This window comes from Natator depressus, chromosome 1 (genome assembly GCF_965152275.1).
Source record: "Natator depressus isolate rNatDep1 chromosome 1, rNatDep2.hap1, whole genome shotgun sequence".
In the NCBI taxonomy this organism is placed as follows: Eukaryota; Metazoa; Chordata; order Testudines; family Cheloniidae; genus Natator; species Natator depressus.
The window spans coordinates 310748158-310769458 of NC_134234.1; the positions used below are offsets into that span (position 1 = coordinate 310748158).

Genomic DNA, 21301 nt, shown 5'->3' on the forward strand with positions numbered 1-21301 from the left:
ATTTCCTGCTGCAATTTACGATTCATAAAATCTGAATGGGATATGCATTTTTAATGCTATGGCTGGAATCATAAATATTGTCGGCCTTGTTTGCCAGAATATTAATAAAATAACAACAGTGAAACTCCAGGAAGGAAAAATATCTAAGATACACTGATTCAGTTTTATAACCCAGTAATTCTGACAGCCTTTTGAGATGATTAAATAGGTTTGGAGAAATCCAGGCCCTTAAGTATTAGCTCCATTTGTGAAACCCTAAATGTTTTTCTCTCTTTTAAATAATGCAGGAGCAGGTGCTGGTATTTCAGTTCAACTAATTAGCTTTTAATTTACTGTAAACATCTTAGAATTCCATGAAAATGTCTCAGCGGTATCCAAGAGGAAACAATCTACTGGTTCAATAAAGCTTTCCTGAAATACCACTGAGAATTGACTAAATATGTGAAGTGTAGCCTGACTTAATACATTTGAATTTTTTAAAATATATTGAAACGCAAGATAACACTTCCTAGCTTTCCTTAATATCGTCATTATATATTTAAAGGGAAACTGTATAAAATCAGTAGAACTGTGTGTTGAGGAAACCATTATTTTAATTTGAAAGACTATAACATACTGCTGCATATTGCTTAGTTCAACTTACTACTCATAATTCATTCAGGGACAGTAAACGTGCCAGTAATAGTATTACTATCGGAAACAGCAATGTTTTATCCTATTTGTATATTATGCATGTATCTATTTTTGTTTACAGTATACAGGCACATATTTAGGTATTGTTACATTCACCTACTTCTTTGTCATTACCTTATGCAACTTGGTTGTGAGTACAATTAATTTTATATTATATATAAGATACTCAATATTATACAGAATTGTTGGTCTCCCTCCTGAAATAGATGATTTAAAGACATTGAGAGGTCTATCCGTACAAGATACAAGCCCAAGCTGCAAAGTTCAGATTTGTATTTGGATCTGAATTTTGAATTTACACTTTGAAAGTGAGGTGTGCTTTTGTTGCTTGTGGTGTGGTGTGGTGCTTTTGCAGATTTAGAGTTTTAGTCTAGTCTAGTCTCAAATCATGGAATTCAGATTGAAATTTAGCTATGACTTTTTTGGGGGGAGGGAAGATGACAAATGTACTTACTTTTGTTTATATCTTATAAAAATAAATACAACTTTAATTTGAAGTTGGTCACAATAAATACAACCGAATAAAAATATTGGCCTAGATTTCTCTTTCACTGATTGAATAAAATTTGCCAATTAAAGTGAAATAATCTTGTCTATTACTATTATACTAAAATACTACCTTTACAACTTGGTTTGCCTAAAAGATACACATTTATTTTTCTGCCTTATCTTTGAAGAGCAAAAAACCTTTATTGTGTTTCCAGAGATCATAGAATTTACACTCCAGTGCCTGATTAGGGCCCTGATTCAGCTTACGCATGTGCCTAACTTTCAGCATGTTAGTAGTCCCCATAGACATGTGCTTAAGTACCTAGCTGAATCTGGGCTTTGGGGAGCTAAAAATCCATCGCAAGTAACAGCATGCAGTAGCTAAACAAAGAGAAAGGTGATGCTAAAAAATTGGGAAGAGGGATCTCTCTAACATGGGTAGGTTAGTTTTTCAGCTACAGAAGACTGACAGCAAGTTATTTATCAGACTGTGACTTCCTTCTTGTAAGAGCCATTTTGAGAAAGGTATGTTTTCTGAAATGTTATTATTTCAAGTTGTTCATGGATGGTTAGGCTGAGAGAGCGAACAGCAGCAGACAGAGGTGTTTGCCTGTTATTACCTGCACACACATTTTTGTAATTTGGACAATGCTGTTAGTGAAGGAAATCTTAAAAGTGTTTGGTTTGAATAAGTAGCCAAAAGTTTGGTACTAGTTGGAAAAAAGAAATAAAGGTGAACAGAAAAATGAAGTCGTCACAGGTAATGCCAGAGCATACAATTATATTGTTATCTCACCTCTTTTATCTCAATTTTCACTTGGTATATAATTTATTTGCATAAGCTGTGTTGAAAGGATAGGAGAAAGTAAACATTGCTGTTAGTGAAAGACATGATGGGGGAAGAGAAATAATCGCTGTGAGAGTGAGTGTAGTGAGGCTGAGTGGCCTCCCTCCGAGCAGGAGAGCGAGGGTCCACTACTCACCCCTGGGTGGGCAGAGCCTAGCCTGCCCCGTCTCCCTCGCCGGAAGTGCCGGAAGTATAAGAGGAAGGCCCTGCAGCCCAGATGGGGTGGAATTCCCGGAGGAGAAGGCACTCCTGCCGTGCCCAGAAGGGGAACCTACCCCCGGCTATCCTATAGCCGCAGAAGTGGGAGACTCCGGTGAGGAGTGGCTCGGACTACCGGCCATGGTGTACCCTGAGGAGCCCAAGAAGCCCTGGAAGCGAGAGGTACCAAACCCTGGGGAGGCAGGAAGTGGCCCGGGGAAGCCATGGAGCAGCTGGTTGCAGAGCCAGGTGTGGCTCAGTTGACTTGTTGCGGCCGGATCTCCCCCAACGCAGGGACAGCCAATCCTGCCTCTGCCAGGGCCCTGGGCTGGGATGCAGTGGAGTAGGGTGGGCCCGCATCCCCCTGCCCCCTTCAACCCCAGGGTGGCCGACTGCCTACACTGGGCAGGGAAGCTCTAGCCCTGAAGAAGGAGCCTCCCTTACCAGCTCCCTTATAGGCTGTTGCTTTGCTGCCTGCCTGAGCCTCACCCAGGCTAAAGCCAGCCTTGAGACTGTTGTTTGTTGGTAGCCTGAGCCTCCTCAAGCCCAGGCCCAAACCAGCTCCATAGACTGTGATTGCCTTGCTGGAGGCCAGAGCCCCACCCTGGCCAAAGCCAGCCCCCTGTAGCCACTGTTTAATTGCTGGCAATTTGAGCCTCCCCAAGCCCAGGCTAAAGCCTGGCCATGACTGTCTGGTGCCCAGCCCTATTGTGGGGCTGGGAACTAGAGGACCTGGGGAGACTTGCTCCACCTCGGGTGGAGACCAGGGGCCTAGACTGTTCTGCAGCTTCGTGCCTTGGCCAGACAAGCCTGAAGGCAACCTGAATGAGTGGCCTCTCTCCGAGTGGGAAAGCAAGGGTCCACCACAGTGAGGCCTTGAATATCTGCATTTGAGGATCGATTTGAAAGTAGATTATTAAAAAGGATAAAGTTTAATATTCATGTATGTTTATGTATAGGAAGAATAGTTGGCTGAAACTGGTATTAATAAGCAGATGTCATACAATGAAAATAACCAAACTGGTCTGGACTGGAAAATGATGAAATCTCAAAAGTATTAGGATTTGACTCTTGAACTGACAAAGCTCATGACCTGTTTCTACAGGGTATCAAGTTATATTGGATTGCAAAAACTGACACACTGTGGGACGTGTGATGTAAGAAACACTGTGCTGCCACAAGAAGCTTTAGGCTGGTAGGTGAAAATCATTCTTCAAAGGGATAATATTGATACCTCTCTCACGGGTTCCTCTGCAGACAATTATTCCCCCATATGAAAAAGCCAGATTGAACCAAATGCGATGAGTACGTTCAGAACATTTTCCTGGGGAAGGACCATCCCAGTCTCTACTACAAAAGTAAAAGGCCTTTACTTCTCTGATGCTAGCTTCTGCAAGGAGCCAAAGTATGTTTTGCACTGGCTTCAATGAGAGGTGAGGGTGCTCTGCACCTTGAAGGATTGAGCCCTCAGAGGCCCCTGATTAAGATGCCTGTGTATGGATTTAGGTATCTAAATTCAGGCACACAAATTTGAAAATGTTATTCTACATTTACTTTTGTATCTGAAATTATTGTAATTCCAGTGAGACAAGGTGGGTGATGTAATAAAAGATATTACCTCATCCTCTCTCTCTAATATCTTGGGACCAACAGCAACACTGGAATATCAGTGACATTCATTCCATGTCTTATCATGTGCTGACTGCATAGTGCCTTTGTTTGAAACCAGTTGTTCTCTTTGCATGACTGGCTTTTGGATACTAGTACCTCAGTTATTAAGTCCCCATATTATAGCTTGATGACAGTGGACAGAACAATTCTTTATTAGCAAATTCCTAGCAAATGCACAAGTGATTGATCAATGAAGCATTCTAATTAAAGAAATTATAGAATACACTCTATAAATTACTTCAGGTTGTCAAGGAGATAAGGGACATTTCAATAATCTGGTCAATAACCTCATAAAATAATATTTTTTCTGACACAGACCACATAAATCATTCTTTTAATAACGAGAGTAAAAAATAAAATGTCATCACCATAAAGGTATGTAAAGTAATGCACATTGGAAAAAATAACCCCAATTATATATACAATATGATGGGGGCTAATTTAGCTACAACTAATCAGGAGAAAGATCTTGGAGTGATCGTGGATAGTTCTCTGAAGACATCCACGCTGTGTGCAGCGGCAGTCAAAAAAGCAAACGGGATGTTAGGAATCATTAAAAAAGGGAGAAAGAATAAGACGGAGAATATCTTATTGCCCTTATATAAATCCATGGTACGCCCACATCTTGAATACTGCGTACAGATGTGGTCCCCTCATCTCAAAAAAGATAGACTGGCATTAGAAAAGGTTCAGAAAAGGGCAACTAAAATGATTAGGGGTTTAGAACAGGTCCCATATGAGGAGAGATTAAAGAGGCTAGGACTTTTCAGCTTGGGAAAGAGGAGACTAAGGGGGGACATGATAGAGGTATACAAAATTATGAGTGGTGTGGAGAAAGTGAATAAGGAAAAGTTAATTACTTGTTCCCATAATATAAGAACTAGGGGCCACCAAATGAAATTAATGGGTAGCAGATTTAAAACAAATAAAAGGAAGTTCTTCTTCACTCAGTGCACAGTCAACATGTGGAACTCCTTGCCTGAGGAGGTTGTGAAGGCTAGGACTATAACAGGGTTTAAAAGAGAACTGGATAAATTCATGGAGGTAAAGTCCATTAACGGCTATTAGCCAGGATAGGTAAGGAATGGTGTCCCTAGCCTCTGTTTGTCAGAGCGTGGAGATGGACGGCAGGAGAGAGATCATGAGATCATTACCTGTTAGGTTCACTCCCTCTGGGGTACCTGGCATTGGCCACTGTTGGCAGACAGGATACTGGGCTGGATGGTCCTTTAGTCTGACCCAGTATGGCCGTTCTTATGTTCTTTAAAGGGTAAAGGAACATCTTAAAGAAAAGGGCAATGAATGTATAAAGTGCACAGCATCTCTTCCTAAATATGACTGCTAGAAATGAAACAATGTCAGTTTTAATACATGTCCTTCTGAACTGTTTTACACATGTAGATATAAATATTGAAGATTTCTATAGCACCTGTTCAATGTATATTTTTTCTGACACATGCATTCTTATGCTCACAAAACTGGCTAAGCACAGGTTATTAGATTAAACATGCTAGACCTATTTTGTTTATCTCTATGAATTTCCTTGTATGTGTTTTTCTTCATAGCATATAAACAGAAATTAGATAGAAACATAAAATGTGCTTACTGGAAGGTTGCATCATGAGAATACTTTGTTTCTCAGAATTTGAAATGATAATACACAAACAATCCCAAACAGAGAGAGTTTCGTAAAACAGAGAGGCACACCCACACACCTTACTCTAGGCTTCCTGTCTACAGACTGACTACTGATCACAGGCTTCCCTACAGAGCCCCCTGCCTGCAAGAAGGATCAGGAAACCCCTGCAAATTTAAAGTGATCACAATTTTAACACAGTTTTCAATACACTACAGTACCAAGGAAACCAAACTACAAACGTTGCTAGAGTTTTGGCCACTGGCCATGATGTAAGCTTCACCTGTGCCCCCTCTTTTGGAAAGGGTACTGGCTACCTTGCTCTCCAACCTCCCAATAGGTGTAATTACATTTGAAATGACTATCCTAAACCCATAGATTAAGGGTCAGCTCCCCCGCTACATAACATCCATACTTCCCCCAGCAGTTGTTTCACACCCATTTGGGTCATCTAGGACATTAAAGGGTCTTGTCACCCCCAAGGTGTGAAACCAGATCTCTTACCACCCTAATTCTTCCTTGCTTCTAGAGAAGTCCTGGCCCACTTCATTTCTTAGTTGTACCAAGGTCTCACCATGTCAGGGACTGCAAGTCTTGATCCCTAATCCACAGGGCTCTTAGGAGCCAGTAAATTCCAACCTGCCATTGGTTGCCAGAACTAGAAACTGACATCTGACAGAGGACTCCGGTCCAGGGATCTGATTAGCAGAACTCTGAGGGTCCTGATTGGTTCCCTGCTTGTATTTAAACCAAGCATAGGAACAAGAACTTGTCCAAGAAACTGGGGTTTCCCTGCTTAGGGCTTCCTCCCTTGTGCTACTTACTGCCAGACTCTGCTCTCCAGTCTCCTGGTAACCTGACCTTGCCTGACTCCTGGTTTCCCCTCTGGCTTCTCTCAGACTCTGACTTCCTGATATCTGACATGACCTGACTCCCAAGTCCAACTCTGACCACTAAGTGAGACTGCCTGCATCCATGTTGTGACAATTTGCATGGACCACTTAGGCCACAGGAGTAGGCCCAGTGCCAGTAAAATTGATCTGGCTAACCCTTTGGGAGCACCACACATGCTCAAACAGGCTGCCTGCCTTCAGATAGACAAGCAAGTCCTGCAGGCCTGGGTCATCTAACTGATCTCAGAGAACTAGCTATTTCAGAAGCAAGTAATAAAACTCCACACCCCAGGCACGGGCTCACAGAGTTCTGTTTACCAGTACATCTGCTGGAACTGTTTAATGGTAATTGCCAGCGATGCTGGGGTCTTATAAACCAATGCTACCTCCTGTTTATGATGCATCGTCAGTCCTACAATACTGATCATACAAAAGTGAGTCTGGTTAGCAACCTGTTATCAGGGGAGTGTTAAACTGGGCCTTCAGCTTCTTGGAGTGTGACAGCCCAGTATGGTTGAACTGGGAGGTCTTCCTCCAAGCCATGTCAATGCTATTTGATGATCTGCGCTGAGCTCAGATGGTAGGCGCTACCCTCAGAAAGCGCCAGTGGGGGCAGGGCACCGTAGCCTCCTGTGCAGTGCAATTCTGTCACCTCACAGACAATGCAGATTGGAATAAGGGGCACAGCAGTACCAGTTCTGTTGGCTCTGCAAGAAGAAATTAAAGATGAATTAACCCAGGTTGAGACACCCATGAGTCTGGATGCCCTCCTGGATTGCACCATCCTTATAGACAATTGGTTACAGGAGCTAAGGGAGGAAAGAAGGGTGATCTTGCAACTCTCTGGTCCATGTACTTTTACCGCTTCATCAATGCCTCCCACCAAGCCAATGCAGGTGGATGTGGGCTCTGGATGGCTCACCCTGGTAGAAAAGGAACACCACCACCAGAAACATCTCTGCTTCTAGTGCAGTGACTCAGGTCACTCCATCTCTGCCTGCTCCATAAAAACTCCAAGGAATCAGGGAAAAGAGCTCCCCCACACTCCCATCTTGACTGGAACACACCCTGAGCTCCCACTCGAGCTCCCCACTTTCAGGTGCCGGTTTAGTTGCACATACCTGGGGCACCCCTGCAATCTCCCATTCTACTGGCCCTTATCAACTTGGGTGCAGCCAACTGCATCATAGACGCAGCAGCAGCCAGGATCTTGCAGATTCCCCTGCAACACAAGACCACTTTGACCTCATAGACTATTCATAATTTCTCTTTGTCTTCTGTCAAGTAATGGAGGAAACAGCTCCTCTGGAGACCGTGATTCAGGGTACCAAGAAATGTTACAATAGGGCATGATCCATTCTCCACATGTTCCTTTGGTCCTCTGTATTTCCTGACCGCCCCTTCCCTCCTCCCCCCATCCCCCGCCCATCTGCTCATTCGGTGGCAAGCACAGGAAATCCGTTTTCCATTGGAGTTTTGTCAGCAGCACTGTTGTGGACTGGTAGATCCTGTCCCAGCATCTGAACCTTGGGCGGCTCAGGGGAGAGTGGCTGTCTAGGCAGAACCTTCTGTTGAAGCAATGTCAGAACTGCCCTTGAAATACCAAGACTATGCCGATGTTTTTGAAAAGAGGAATGAGAAAACCTTGCCTCTGCACTGGACTATGACTGCCCAATAGCGCTGCAGCCTTGAGCAAAATTACCATTTGAGCAAATTTATGTTATGTCAGAACCTGATCCAAGGGTTTATCTATAAGTTGACTTCACTGGCTGGTACACCAGTCCTTTTTGTCAAGAAGAAAGACAGCAGTCTCCAACTATGCATTGACCATTGTGCATTGAATCAGATAACTATCAGGAATTGTTATTCCATACCCCGATTACTGAATTGCTGGATCATGAGGGGAACTGCTGATATATTCACTAAGTTGGACCTCTGGAATGCATAGAACCTCATGTAAATCAGGGAAAGGGATGAGTGGAAGAATGCCTTCCAAACAGGGTATGGCCACTGTGAATGTCTTGTAATGCCCTTAAGGCTGACCAATACCCTGTTACTTTCCAACATTTTATAAATGATGTGTTTTGAGACATACTGGATCAGTACTTAGTAGTCTACCTAGATGACATTTTTGTCTTCTCCGTCTATCTTGAACAGCATACTGCTCATGTCCAAATGATTCTGGAATGCTTATTGCAGCATGGCCTCTACAGCAAGTTCAAGAAGTGTGCTTCTATCAGGCCTCTCTGGAGTTCTTGGGCTTTGACTTATCTTCAGAAGGGATCCAGATGGACCCACACAAGGTCCAAGCTGTCTGATGGGCTAACTCCCCACTCAGTACATGACCTGCAATGCTTCCTGGGGTTTGCCAATTTTTATCGACTATTCATCCCAATTTTTTTCAAAACAAATTGATCCCCTCACTGCTCTCCTTTGGAAAAATGCTGAATTCTGAATGGTCTACCATGGTCCAGCATGTGTTAAATTAGCTGAAACTCTTCTTCATTAGCTCATCCATATTGGCTCATCCAGATACCACACAAGCATTCACTGTAGAAGCTAATGATTCCAGTACAGTGATTGGGGCTGTCTTCTCCCAATGACTTGGTCCCAAACAAGTATTACACCCATGTTCTTATTACTTGAAGAAGCTTACTTCCACATAGCTAAACTACAAAATACTGGATAAAGAACTCCTGGCAATAAAAAATGCTTTTGCAGAATGGCGGCACTACCTGGAAGGAGATCACCACCTAGTCCAGGTATTCACTGATCATAAAAATCTGGAGTACCTATGTAGGGCAAAAGCTTTAAACCAATGGCTGCTTCAGTGGGCCCTAGTTTTCTCATGATTTGATTTTGTCATCACATATCACCCCAGATCCAAAAATGGCAAGGCTGGCACCATGTCCTGAAGTCTCCAGCCAGGAACCAACCTTTATTCTCAAAACTCATAACTTTCTCAGTGCTAGTCTTCACCAGGATATTCTCACATTGATATGCTCTGCTTCTTCCTGAGGAATTCTGCCTGATGAACAAGCTATTATCAACAAGTAATCAAAGGACTCCCAGGAAGGGATCAGCTATGCAACGGACCACCGTCTATGTTCCCCCAGGACCTGAAAAAGTTGCAGTCCTGCAACTATGCTATGATTTTCCCCTAACAGGACACTTGGAGCACTTTAAGACCCAGCAATTGATATCCCACTCTTTTTGGTGGCCCCAGATGCACCCCATGATACAGTCATTTATTGCCTCTTGTGATGTTTGTGCCTGCACCCAGACAGTAAGCCACAAGCCTTGCAGTCCTCTCCAGCCCTTGGACACCCCACCTCAATCCTGGGCGGCTATTGCCATTGTCAAGGTTCCTTCCCTCCTCTGAACTCTAGGGTACAGATGTGGGGACCTGCATGAAAGACCCCCTAAGCTTATTCTTACCAGCTTAGGTTAAAAACTTCCCCAAGGTACAAACTTTGCCTTGTCCTTGAACAGTATGCTGCCACCACCAAGCGTTTTAAACAAAGAACAGGGAAAGAGACCACTTGGAGACGTCTTCCTCCAAAATATCCCCCCAAGCCCTACACCCTGTTTCCTGGGGAAGGCTTGATAATAATCCTCACCAATTGATACAGGTGAACACAGACCCAAACCCTTGGATCTTAAGAACAATGAAAAATCAATCAGGTTCTTAAAAGAAGAATTTTAATGAAAGAAAAGGTAAAAGAATCACCTCTGTAAAATCAGGATGGTAAATACCTTACAGGGTAATTAGATTCAAAACATAGAGAATCCCTCTAGGCAAAACCTTAAGTTACAAAAAGACACAAAAACATGAATATACATTCCATTCAGCACAGCGTATTTTACCAGCCACTAAACAAAAGGAAATCTAATGCATTTCTAGCTAGATTACTTACTAACTTAACTTAATTTAAGAAGTTCTGAGACTGCATTCCTGATCTGTTCCCGGCAAAAGCATCACACAGACAGACAGACCCTTTGTTCCCCCCCCCTCCAGCTTTGAAAGTATCTTGTCCCCTCACTGATCATTTTGGGTCACGTGCCAGTGAGGTTACCTTAGCTTCTTAACCCTTTACAGGTGAAAGGGTTTTTCCTCTGGCCAGGAGGGATTTTATAGTTCTGTATATAGAAAGGTGGTTACCCTTCCCTTTATATTTATGACAGCCATAGACTTTATTGTAGAATTACAAGAGTCCAATTGTTATAGTAGTGGACCACTTCATCCCCTACACAGACTTCCCTCTGCTGAAGAGGCAGCTCAGCTATAGATTAGCCATGTAGTCTGCCTCCATAGCCTTCCAGAGCTCATGACTTCTGAATGGGGATTTCAGTTCACAGCCCCGTTCTGGCATGAGGCCCTGTGCCTGCACGGGGTCTGCACATGTCTTTCCTCTGCTTACTATCCCCAGTCTGCACATGTCTTTCCTCTGCTTACTATCCCCAGTCCTCAAACAGTTTCTGAGATGCTACATCATTTGTAACCAGGATGATTGGTCTTTACTTCTCCTTTATATGGAATTTGCATACAACAACACAGAACATGTGTCTATTTGCCCCTTTTTTCCTAATTATGGTACCACTCCCAATTCCACCCACAATTACCTATGGCCTCTCTCATCCTGACTTCCTGAGAACTAATACAGCGTATTAGTTGGGCCCAGGAAGAAGTGAAGGATCACCTGGAAAAAGCAAGAGTAGACTATAAACGGTGTGTGGATCAGCATTGACAGCAAGTCCCCAGCTTCTCAGTGGGATGAATTTATAGATCTCCATGGAGCATCTCTGGACAGACAGACCTACTTGCAAGCTGAATTTTTGGTTCCTTGGCCCTTTTAGGATCTTGCAACATCTTAATTCAGTCACTTTTGTAGATTAATCTGGTGTTTCATGTATCACTTTGAAACCCTACATGGAAAACCCTTTCCCTCACTGAACCCAGCGACCTCCTCCACTGGTTCCAGCAGAAAATCAGACCTCTTATCCCTCTGAGTCTGTCTTGTTCTCAGTGGAGTACTGACCCACAGCCATTTACTCCTAGTAGATGCTGGGCCACAGCACCTTTTAGCTGTGTCACAGACATACTCAACACCGACTCATTTTCCTCAGTAGGGTTTATACCTTTGACCACTGAGTATTGTCATGGAAGATTTGTAAGTTTGCTCTTGGGCATACAGCATTACAGAAAATAACCCATCAAGAAATCACAGTTCCCACAGTCAGAATCCCAGAATATCCTTTAGTTTCCACAATGACTTACTCTACAGGCAGTGTGATGAGGGCCATCACAAACACATCTGGTTGTCTGCTAGTCCCTGATCATACACACCATTATGTTCTTCCTCCTGGGTTCCATGGGTGTGACTTCACCTTCAATTGTTTGAGCTGCCTGTGTTTGCCTGCTCAGCAAGCTTCCATTTTTCCATCTCTGCCTACTTGCGCTGACATCTGGTGTCTAGCTCTATTTGTCTCTCCTCCACTAGCAGCCTTGCCTCTCCAACCTCTACAGAACTGCACTTGTCTCTGCTGGATTGTTTGGGGAATAGTCTGCTTGGTCTACGGCACATAGACGCTGACCTCTTGCGTGCTCCAGTGCTGGAACACCCACGGAAAAAAATTAGTGGGTGCTTAGCACTTACTGGCAGCGAGCTTCTCCCCCTCGCCCCCAGCACCGCTCACCCCGCAGTGGCCCCACCAATCAACTCCTCCCTCTCCCTCCCAGTGCCTCCCACCTGCCAAGATCAGCTGTTCTGCAGTGTGCAGGAGCTGGGGGGAAGGGGAGGAGTAGGGATGGGGCACGCTCTGGAGAGGGGGAGGAACTGGGCAGGAAGAGGTGGGGCAGGGGTGGGTTTTGGGGGCAGGGGTGCAGTGGGGGCAGGGTCTGGGGCGGAGAAGAGGTTGAGCACCCCTGGGACAAGGAGGAAGCTGGTGCCTGTGCTCCTGCATGCCCTATAGGAGAAAAAGATTCCTCCGGTTTGGAGCAGGTGCCCAATCCTGCCTCATGGCATATGAATGCAGCATGGCCACTAGCTCCAATTTCTTCTGATCAGCTACTGACAGACCTCATTGTGCACACAGTTCTTCTAACTGTTTCTTGGTGAGCTCGGCATCTGTTTCTTTGCTCAGCCTCTCTTTGCTGATGTTTATTCATTTTATACTTTCCTTTGCTCTGTTTCCTTCACCCAAAATAAACAAACAGAAACCAACAAACTGTAACCTCTTCTGCCTGTTCCCAGCTTTCTCACTCTGAATCACTTAAAAATCTAGTTTACCAGTGCTTGAAGTGTGAACCGTAGTCAGCCAGCAAGCTGTGTGTAAATCCTGTCTGGATTACACCACTGTGACATCGTGCTCAGGATATCCAGAACTGTGAGCCACTGTGTTACCCTCTGCTTCAGCCAAAGCGAGTTTTGCTGGAGATTAGACTTGTCAGCTCCCTGCCATACCAGTCTGTCTGCTTCCCCAGCAAACTCCTTGAGACTCTGCCTGTTTTAACCTTGTCTTGCAGGTAACAATAATTGAACTCCACCTCCTGAGTTCCCCAAAGATGTCTTCTTGTATTGCGCAGTCCCTCTTGCTGGACGTTCACAGAAATTATTAAATTCACTGCCTCCAAAGAGACAGTATAAACACCAGCCTGTTAGATTAGCTGAAGACTCACATTTACATCTATATAACAGCTCAGAGATGGTTTATAGTAAAACTAAGAAAAAATTATTAAAAAAGAACAGAGGTTAAAGTGATATTAAGCAAAAATAAAAGACAGGTCTGGTTACAAAGAAAACATGCTTTCTAGTGACTAAAACTTAATTCTAGCAAGTTACAATCTTTGCCTAAGCAGTTTTCTTTCTCACATCAAGTTACCAGACTATGGGGACCAACTTTCACAGGCTCAGAGGGTGCTGTCCCCTATGTCTCCTAAGTGATCGATAACTGAAAGGTCTTTTTGCTCCATCTGTCTATGCTTCCAGGGCTAAGAAATTTTCCTGGGGTTCAGATTCTGTCCCCTAATGTGCTCATGAAGCTGCAGCTTGTTAGCTTGATTGGTTTGTTTACCTTAAATGTAAATGTACTTTCACTGTGTCTGGCTTACCCTGCCAGACTGGCAAATCACATTCCTTTTTGCAGGACAACCATGTTGACCGCGTCGGCCCCAAAATATATGTTAAGAACGTATTTCCACTACATGTACATAGCCATCCACACACAGATCACACAATGATATTTACGACCAGCGTATCACCAGTTTTTATATGATACCTTACTCAGTACACTAAGTACTGTATAGTATAGTAATATTGTATACAATCAGTTGATTCAAATGCTTATTTTTGTATATGTGTGTGTGTGTTTAATGAACAGTAATGAGCATAGAATGGCTGAAGTGACTGACTTTCTCTAAGTGTAAGGGCATGGCTAGGATTTTTCCCTTTTTAATTTTCATGATGGTGGTAAGGGAGATGAAAGGAACAGTGCTGAACTGACCATGGTCAATACTTTTAAAATATATTTGAACGTCTGTGCATTATATTTTTATATTGAGATAATATCAAACATTTTAAATATTCTTACACGGCATTCTGATGCTTAGTAAGCACCAAGACAGACTGGTGAGAAGGCACATCATTTTTATTAACTACATGAGCATTCAACTCAGTTGGAGTTTGCCCCGTCTCCTGGACCTATAGCATGAGCATTCCCATTTTTATGACATGAGAGACATCCTTAAAAGTATACCCTCATATTTTTAGATATTCCAATGAAATAAAAGTAATTTAACTGAGTTTGACCTGTCTTTTAAATTGAATCAAAATTGGTCAGTTGGATAAAATATAGTGGGCCAGCTCTTCACTGGTGTAAATCAGCATAGCTCCATGGAACTCAGTGGAACTATGCCAGTATACATCACCTGAGGATCAGACCCAGTATATGTATCACATATTGCAATTTATGTTAACGATACACTTTAAAATATGGAATAGATATATTTTTGCTATATTTTGTGGCTCACAAAGGCTGGTCACAAAAAGTGTGATATACAGTACTCTGTATGTACTATTCAGTACCCAAATATGCATTGAAATATGTATGTACAAGCTGACTTCATGGGAAGAAAATCTAAGGGGAAAAAAGGAGTTCAGGAGAGCTGTCAGTTTCTCAGTAGACAATAGTAAAGTCACAACAGCAAACTATCCTGGTGTGAAGAAAAGATAGGAAGAATAGTAAGAGGTCAATATGGCCGCATCAAGAGCTCTTTAATGACCTGAAAATCAAAAAGAAATCCTACAAAAAGTGGAAACATGGTCAAATTGCTAAGAAGTACAAAGAAAAGTGCAAATATGTAGGGACAAAATCAGAAAGACTAAGGCACAAAATGAGTTACTCTTAGCAAAGGACATAAAAGACATTGATAAATACATAAGGAGCAAGAGAAAGACAAAGGAAAAAGGTGGTCCATTACTTAGTGGGGAAGAAGAGTTAACAACAGATCATGCCAAGAGGGCTGAGGGGTTCAAAGCCTATTTTACTTCAGGCTTCTCTAAAAAAGTTAATTGTGACCAGATGCTTAACACAGTTAATATTAACAATAAAGGGAAAGGAACACAAACCAGATTAGGGAAAGAACACAGGTGAAAGAATACAGTACTTAGATAAGTTGAGTGTATTCAAGGTGGCAGGGCCTGATGAAATCCACCCTAGAATTCTTAAGGAACTAGCTGAAGCAATCTCAGAACCATCAGAGATTATCTTTGAGAACTCATGGAGAATGGGTGAGGTCCCAGAGGACTGGAGACAGGGGTGAAAGTAAAATGCAGATCTTACTGTACGGGGTGACTCTGGTCCCCTCCCAGAAGGGGCGTGGCCTTGGGCGGAAGGGGCGGGGCTTGGCGGTCAGCATCTCCCAGCCCATCCATCTGCACTCCCTGGCCTGCGCCGCCCGGTACTCCAGCTGTGATTTAAAGGGCCCGGGGCTCTGGCTGCTGCTGCTGCCCCTTTAAATCGCGGCTCCAGGGCAGCTACTTCTTTTGCCCCCCCCGCCACCATCAGTGGCCGAGGAGGTGGGGGGCAAAAGGGGCAGCAATGTTAAAGCACCCCCCATCGGTGTCCCTGCTGGGTTGTCGCTGCCTCTTTTGCGCCCCCCCCCCATTGGTGGCCCTGCTGGTAGGGACCCGGCAGAGCCGCCGATCGGGGGCAAAAGGGGCAGCGATGTTAAAGCACTGCTGCGGCAGTGCTTTAAAGTCAGCAGTACGGGCCTGTACTGGTGCCTACCTTTTACCGGTACGCCGTACCAGCCCGTACCCCCTTACTTTCACCCCTGACTGGAGAAGGGCAAACATAGTACCTGTCTTTAAAAAGGGGACCAAAGAGGATCTGGGGAATTATAGGTCAGTCAGCCTGACTTCAATACCTGGAAAGATATTGGAACAAATTTTTAAACAATCTATTTGTTACCACTTAGTGATAAGGAATAGTCAACATGGATTTGTCAAGAACAAATCATGCCAAATCAACCTAATTTCCTTTTTTGACAGGGTTACTGGCCTAGTGGATCAGGGGAAGCAGTAGATGTGATATGTCTTGATTTTAGTAAGGTGTTTGACACTATCCCACATGACATTCTCTTACGAAACTAGGTCTAGATGAAATTACTATAAAGTGGGTGCACAACTGGTTGAAAATCTGTGTTTGAAGAGTGGCTTTCAGTGGCTTGCTGGGAGGATGTATATAATATAGTCCTGCAATGGTCTTTCTTGGGTCTGGTACTATTCAGTATTTTCATTAATGACTTGGATAATGAAGTGGGGAGTATGTTTATAAAATTTGCAGATGACAACAACCTGGGAGGGGTTAGAGCAATCCACTATTGCAATTTTAATTCAGTAAATGGCAATCAGCTGTGACTCTGATTAGTGCCTTACAATGTCAGCAATAAAATAAATGTTACCAGATATGACATATTTGCCTACATTATTTCAGGCAACACCATGCATGATATTACTGTTGTGCCACAGGCTGCATTTTTGATAACTTGTATATTGTCTTTAGTAGAACTCATATCCATATCATAAAGAAATGTGGTTATCAGCAGATCATGTCAGCTGATCATGAATCTCCTGCAATATATTGTACAGGGTTTCAAAAGGATTATTTATTCATATATATGTAAGTGTAAGTATATGTATGTCTGCTTACATACATATGCATACAAAAACTCAAATATATAAACAACTTATTTATGCATATTGTTTATTATTGTGAATTATATTGAGTAAAAGAAAGCCCTCCAGTAACCTAAATTGTATACAGTTTTACATATGTTTTATGAATTTTTTACAGAAAAAGAAAATGATCAGATGCAGTACAATCTTCTGTTTGTAAAAATGTATGTGGGGGAGCTTTCATTTAAAAAACGTTATTTAGAAGAAAGACAATTTGTATCATATTGAAGCCTTCACTAGTCAAATTTACTTTAGTTTAACATATTTTCTTTGAATCTTCCAATTTAATCTTGTTCACTAAGAGCAGCTTCATGCAATTTACCAACCCAGATTAGATTGAGTCCTATAAAACTTCTTATGTATTCCCATAAAAATATTGTGGAAGGTCACCTAACAGATTAACACCTCTGCTATTGTACAATTGGTTGCAGAAAATGATTGCTTACACTTCAGTGGTAGTATTACAGATGACCCAGGGTGAAGCATTCTCATTCAAAACACTGCTGATGGTTGATGAGGTGTCATTAATGTGATCAATGGTACGGCTGGGTTTTTGTATATATATTAGCACCAGGAGGCAAAAGTTGAACCCTGGCTTTACTCAGACACAGCAGTCTCTTATCAGTCCAGAGGGTAAAACTGTATGCATGTTCAATTTAGTTGTTAAGGGTAGTCAGATGTAGAAATTGACAGGCATGAACATATTCTTATCACCAAAATGTCTGTGGTAGTCAGTGTTGCCAGTTCTTGTGTAGCCCTCATAGTTACTGAACATATTGCGATAGCGTCTAGAGGTCAAATAGGTTGGTACCTTGTTTTGCTAGGTATTGTACAGTCGTATAGTAAATTATACTCCCTGCCGCAAAGATCTTATACAATCTAAAATTGTGCTGTGATCTCCATCCCTGTTTAGCTCTCCCCCCCTGCTCTTGTATACAATTCACACTAAAAGAAAAGCAATTGTTATACAGTATGTGCATGGCATTTATCTCTGTGCAGAGGCCCAGCACCAATCCTGTGCTCCCCTTTTGGGCACTATATATAACTTAAGCAGAGCATAGGTCTTGTGCTGACCGTCTGCACAGGGATGCATTTTTACCCTTTATAAGTAAGCCATAGCAAATATATTATTTGTATTTATTACAATAGCACCTAAAAACCCCAGTCACGAACTGGGGCCCCATTGTGCTAGGTACTGTGCAAACGTAACAAAGAGATGCCCAGAAGCGTTTACAATGAGACAAGTGGATACAAGAAACAGAAGGCAGGGGTGAGGGGAGAGCAGGAGGATATAAGGAGACAATACTGGTCAGCATGCTATGCAGTGGTCACAGCACACTAGTTGATTAAACATTGTCAAGTTTTTTGTAGGCATAACAGCAGAGGAGATTTTTAAGGAGGGTTTTGAAGGAGGATGGTGAGGGACATGCTGGATATACAGGAGACACAAGTGTATTTGTGTTTGTATTTGCTAGAGTCCTGGTGGAGATATTCTGTGTTACTCAGTAAATTTCATCCTGCAAAGCAGGATATCCCGTTCAGAACAGGAAGAATTTTATTTTTTTTTAAATGTAAGGCTCCTGGTCTGTAGATAGGCATATTTTGGTTTTGGGTGTCAGCATCATCTTTAGTTGTTTCAGAGACATGGTTTCAGCTGAAAATTCTTATCAACAATTGAGGATCTGTGGCCATTCTTTTCATGGATCCCATAGGCCTTGCCCTTGGTCGCTGTAGCTGTGAGCAATGGTGGAGATCTGGATAATTTGTGGTCTTTAGGAAAAAACTGACAAACTCCCACACAGTTAATTGTTTTACAGTTTCAAGGCTGCTTTACCAGCTATTAGACAGACAAGGTGGATGAGGTAATACCTCGGTATAGCTCAAAAGTTTGTCTCTTTCACCAACAGAAGCTGGTCCAATAAAAGATATTACCTCAATCACCCACCTTGTCTCTCTAATATCCTGAGACCAACATGGCTACAGCAACACTGCAAACGATTTACCAGCTATGTCATTTAGGTATTTAAAAAAAAAGAAACAAAAACATTATGCTGGTAGAAGCGGTAGTATAGACATTGTTATACCAAAATAACTGCACTTAGACTGGTATAACTTATACTGGTCGGGGGAACCGGCATAAGCTATACTGGTATAAGCACTTTTATACTGATGTAATGGCAACCACACTAGAGGGTTTTGCAGATATGGTTATACTGGTCAGACTTTCCTGCATCATGTCAACTCTACAGACTGGCGCTAGCTTGGCTATATTGGTCAGGGGCGTGGACAGGTATGATCCCTGACTGACATAACTGTACCAGCAAAGCTGTAGATTCAGTTATACCGACAAAACTGCTCTTTTGCTGATATAGCTTGTTTCATTTGCGGGGCTGGAATAGGTTATACCAGCAAAAGTGGAGTATTGCGGGTATAAAATATGTCCACACTAGGAGTGCTTTGCCAGTATAATATACCAGTATTCCTACACAGGCAAAGAGCTCCTAGTGTAAGCAAGGCATTTATATTCCCGAGGGAGCAAGTCACAGCTTTCTTAGCACCTGACCTAAAGCAATGGAACTCTTTCCCTCAGAAGATGAGAATGGCCTCCTCAGCCCTTGGCACTTCCAGAGCTCTGTGTGAAGCACACTTCTTTAGCTTAGCTTCCCCACAATAATAAAGATAATGAAGTTAGGTGAGAGAGGAGGAGACCTGCATTAAAAAAAAAAAATCTAAGCATAGAGGGAGGAAACTAGATTTGATTTTTTCCCAGATTACCTCAGAATGACCAGAAACCCATTGCCTCCAGAACAAACTACAAAGCCCATTTAATCACCCTTGTGGTTATCCACAAATACCACACACATGATAATTATCACACCATAGTGGGAAGACTAAGAGAAACCGAGATATGATCTCTTTCTTTTAAAATATATAAGATGCTCAGTAGAGCTTGTTGTAATAATAATGCAGGGCTAGGGGGAACTGTAAAAATCATGTAAAAATTGTAAAAAAAACAAAACAAAAAATCCCCATTTTTTATTTAAAATTTGAAAAATGTTGATTAGTTCTAGAGCCAGACAAAAAAAAAAAAAACAAAACAAAAAAACAGGAGGGGAAATCTCATGAAAATGCTTTAAAAAGTTTCCTGGTTTTAAATTTTGACATTTCAACTAGCTCTAGTACTCAGATGTTACAACGCTGAGTGTGGCATAAAAGCCAACTTACATTCTCCAAGGCTCATACCAGTATTTCAAATAGATTGTGCATGTTCTCTTGATGTCTTCAGAGTTCTTTTTCCCATGTGAATAACCCTTTCATTCCAATAGAAGTTTTCTTCACATTCACTTGATAGAATTGATATAACAATTTATACCAGCCTTATCACTGTAGAATCTGAGCACTTTACACAATTGAAAAACTCATTAGTATAACTCATTCCTGTTGCTGGTTGGCTCTATTCTCCAGCTGGAAAGCAGTTGGAATTATTCAGTGTAGCAGATAAGCATTTATCCGACCTGCTATAACCTTGAACACCTATAACGTTAGGAATGTCTCAGATTTGTTTAAACTTATTTGATCCATCCCCAATAAAATCACAATAATTCAATCTATCCCTTATCATTGAAATATGCTTTAGACTACACATAGCATTGAAATTACATCTGCATAACTAAAGACATGCAGTATTTCACAATGTTGTTTATGTAACTAAACTATTTTCTTTAACCTTGGTTAAAGTACTAGGCCTGTATTGATGTGTTTCATCCTCCAGCTGCTGTGAAAGGTGGCCAACCCTCTGAATTACAACACAAAGATAAATGCCTTTGATATGAGGAAACATCTGGAGGATTGAGAGAGATGCCTGGTTTAACCTTGCCACTGCTCCATCTCTTTAAGAACATACAGGACAAAATTGGCAGCTTTTCCAATTGCCCAGTGTCAATTGAGGGTTTGATCTAGTGTGGCTAGGCCTACTCCCTATAAATTCAGTGTTTATGCTGTACGGGTAGCCAACCTACTGTATGGCACCACCTTCCTCACATGCTGTAGAGAGGTGCACAGGTGCTGCTCAGCCTTTAATCACCCCCTAGAGAACTTCTGACCGTGCATCAGGGCCAAGGCAGAGAAACTATTATGGAGCAGCTTTGAAGTCTAGCATTTACTTTACCTAAACATTGGGAATAACTTCCCTTATGCCAGCTACTGCTGTTGGAATTTGAATCTGGGGAATTAAATATTTGTTTACTTACATATTTCAATGGTTCTCAAAGGTTTCCATATTGTAAACCACTATTTAAGATAGAAATCCTCTAGTATGATGGTTCTCAGCGTCTCTCAGTCCATGGCCCAGAACAATCATACCACAACCCACAAGGATCTAGAATCTGGGCACAATTTTCGAGGGGATTTGGACATCAGACAAAACCATGAGGTTTCTAAGTGTTATGGGGTAGAAAGACTGGCACTGCTGTGGGGCAAAGGCTGATGGGAGTGGAGTGTGGTAGGGCAGGATCCATAAAAAGGGAAGAGAAAAATTAAGTGGAGACTTGGATTCTAATTAGTCTCACCTGCACTTGATTAGCACCCAGCAATACAACCTCCCTGAGCTGCCTCTGAACCTTGGCAATTGAATCAT

General features: G+C 42.4%; 1 long non-coding RNA gene across 1 annotated transcript in view; it reads left to right on the top strand.

Annotated features, from left to right (window-relative positions):
- The window catches only part of LOC141987226 (uncharacterized), a 388498-nt gene that overhangs the window by 139448 nt on the left and 227749 nt on the right, over positions 1-21301 (top strand). The window lies entirely within an intron of this gene.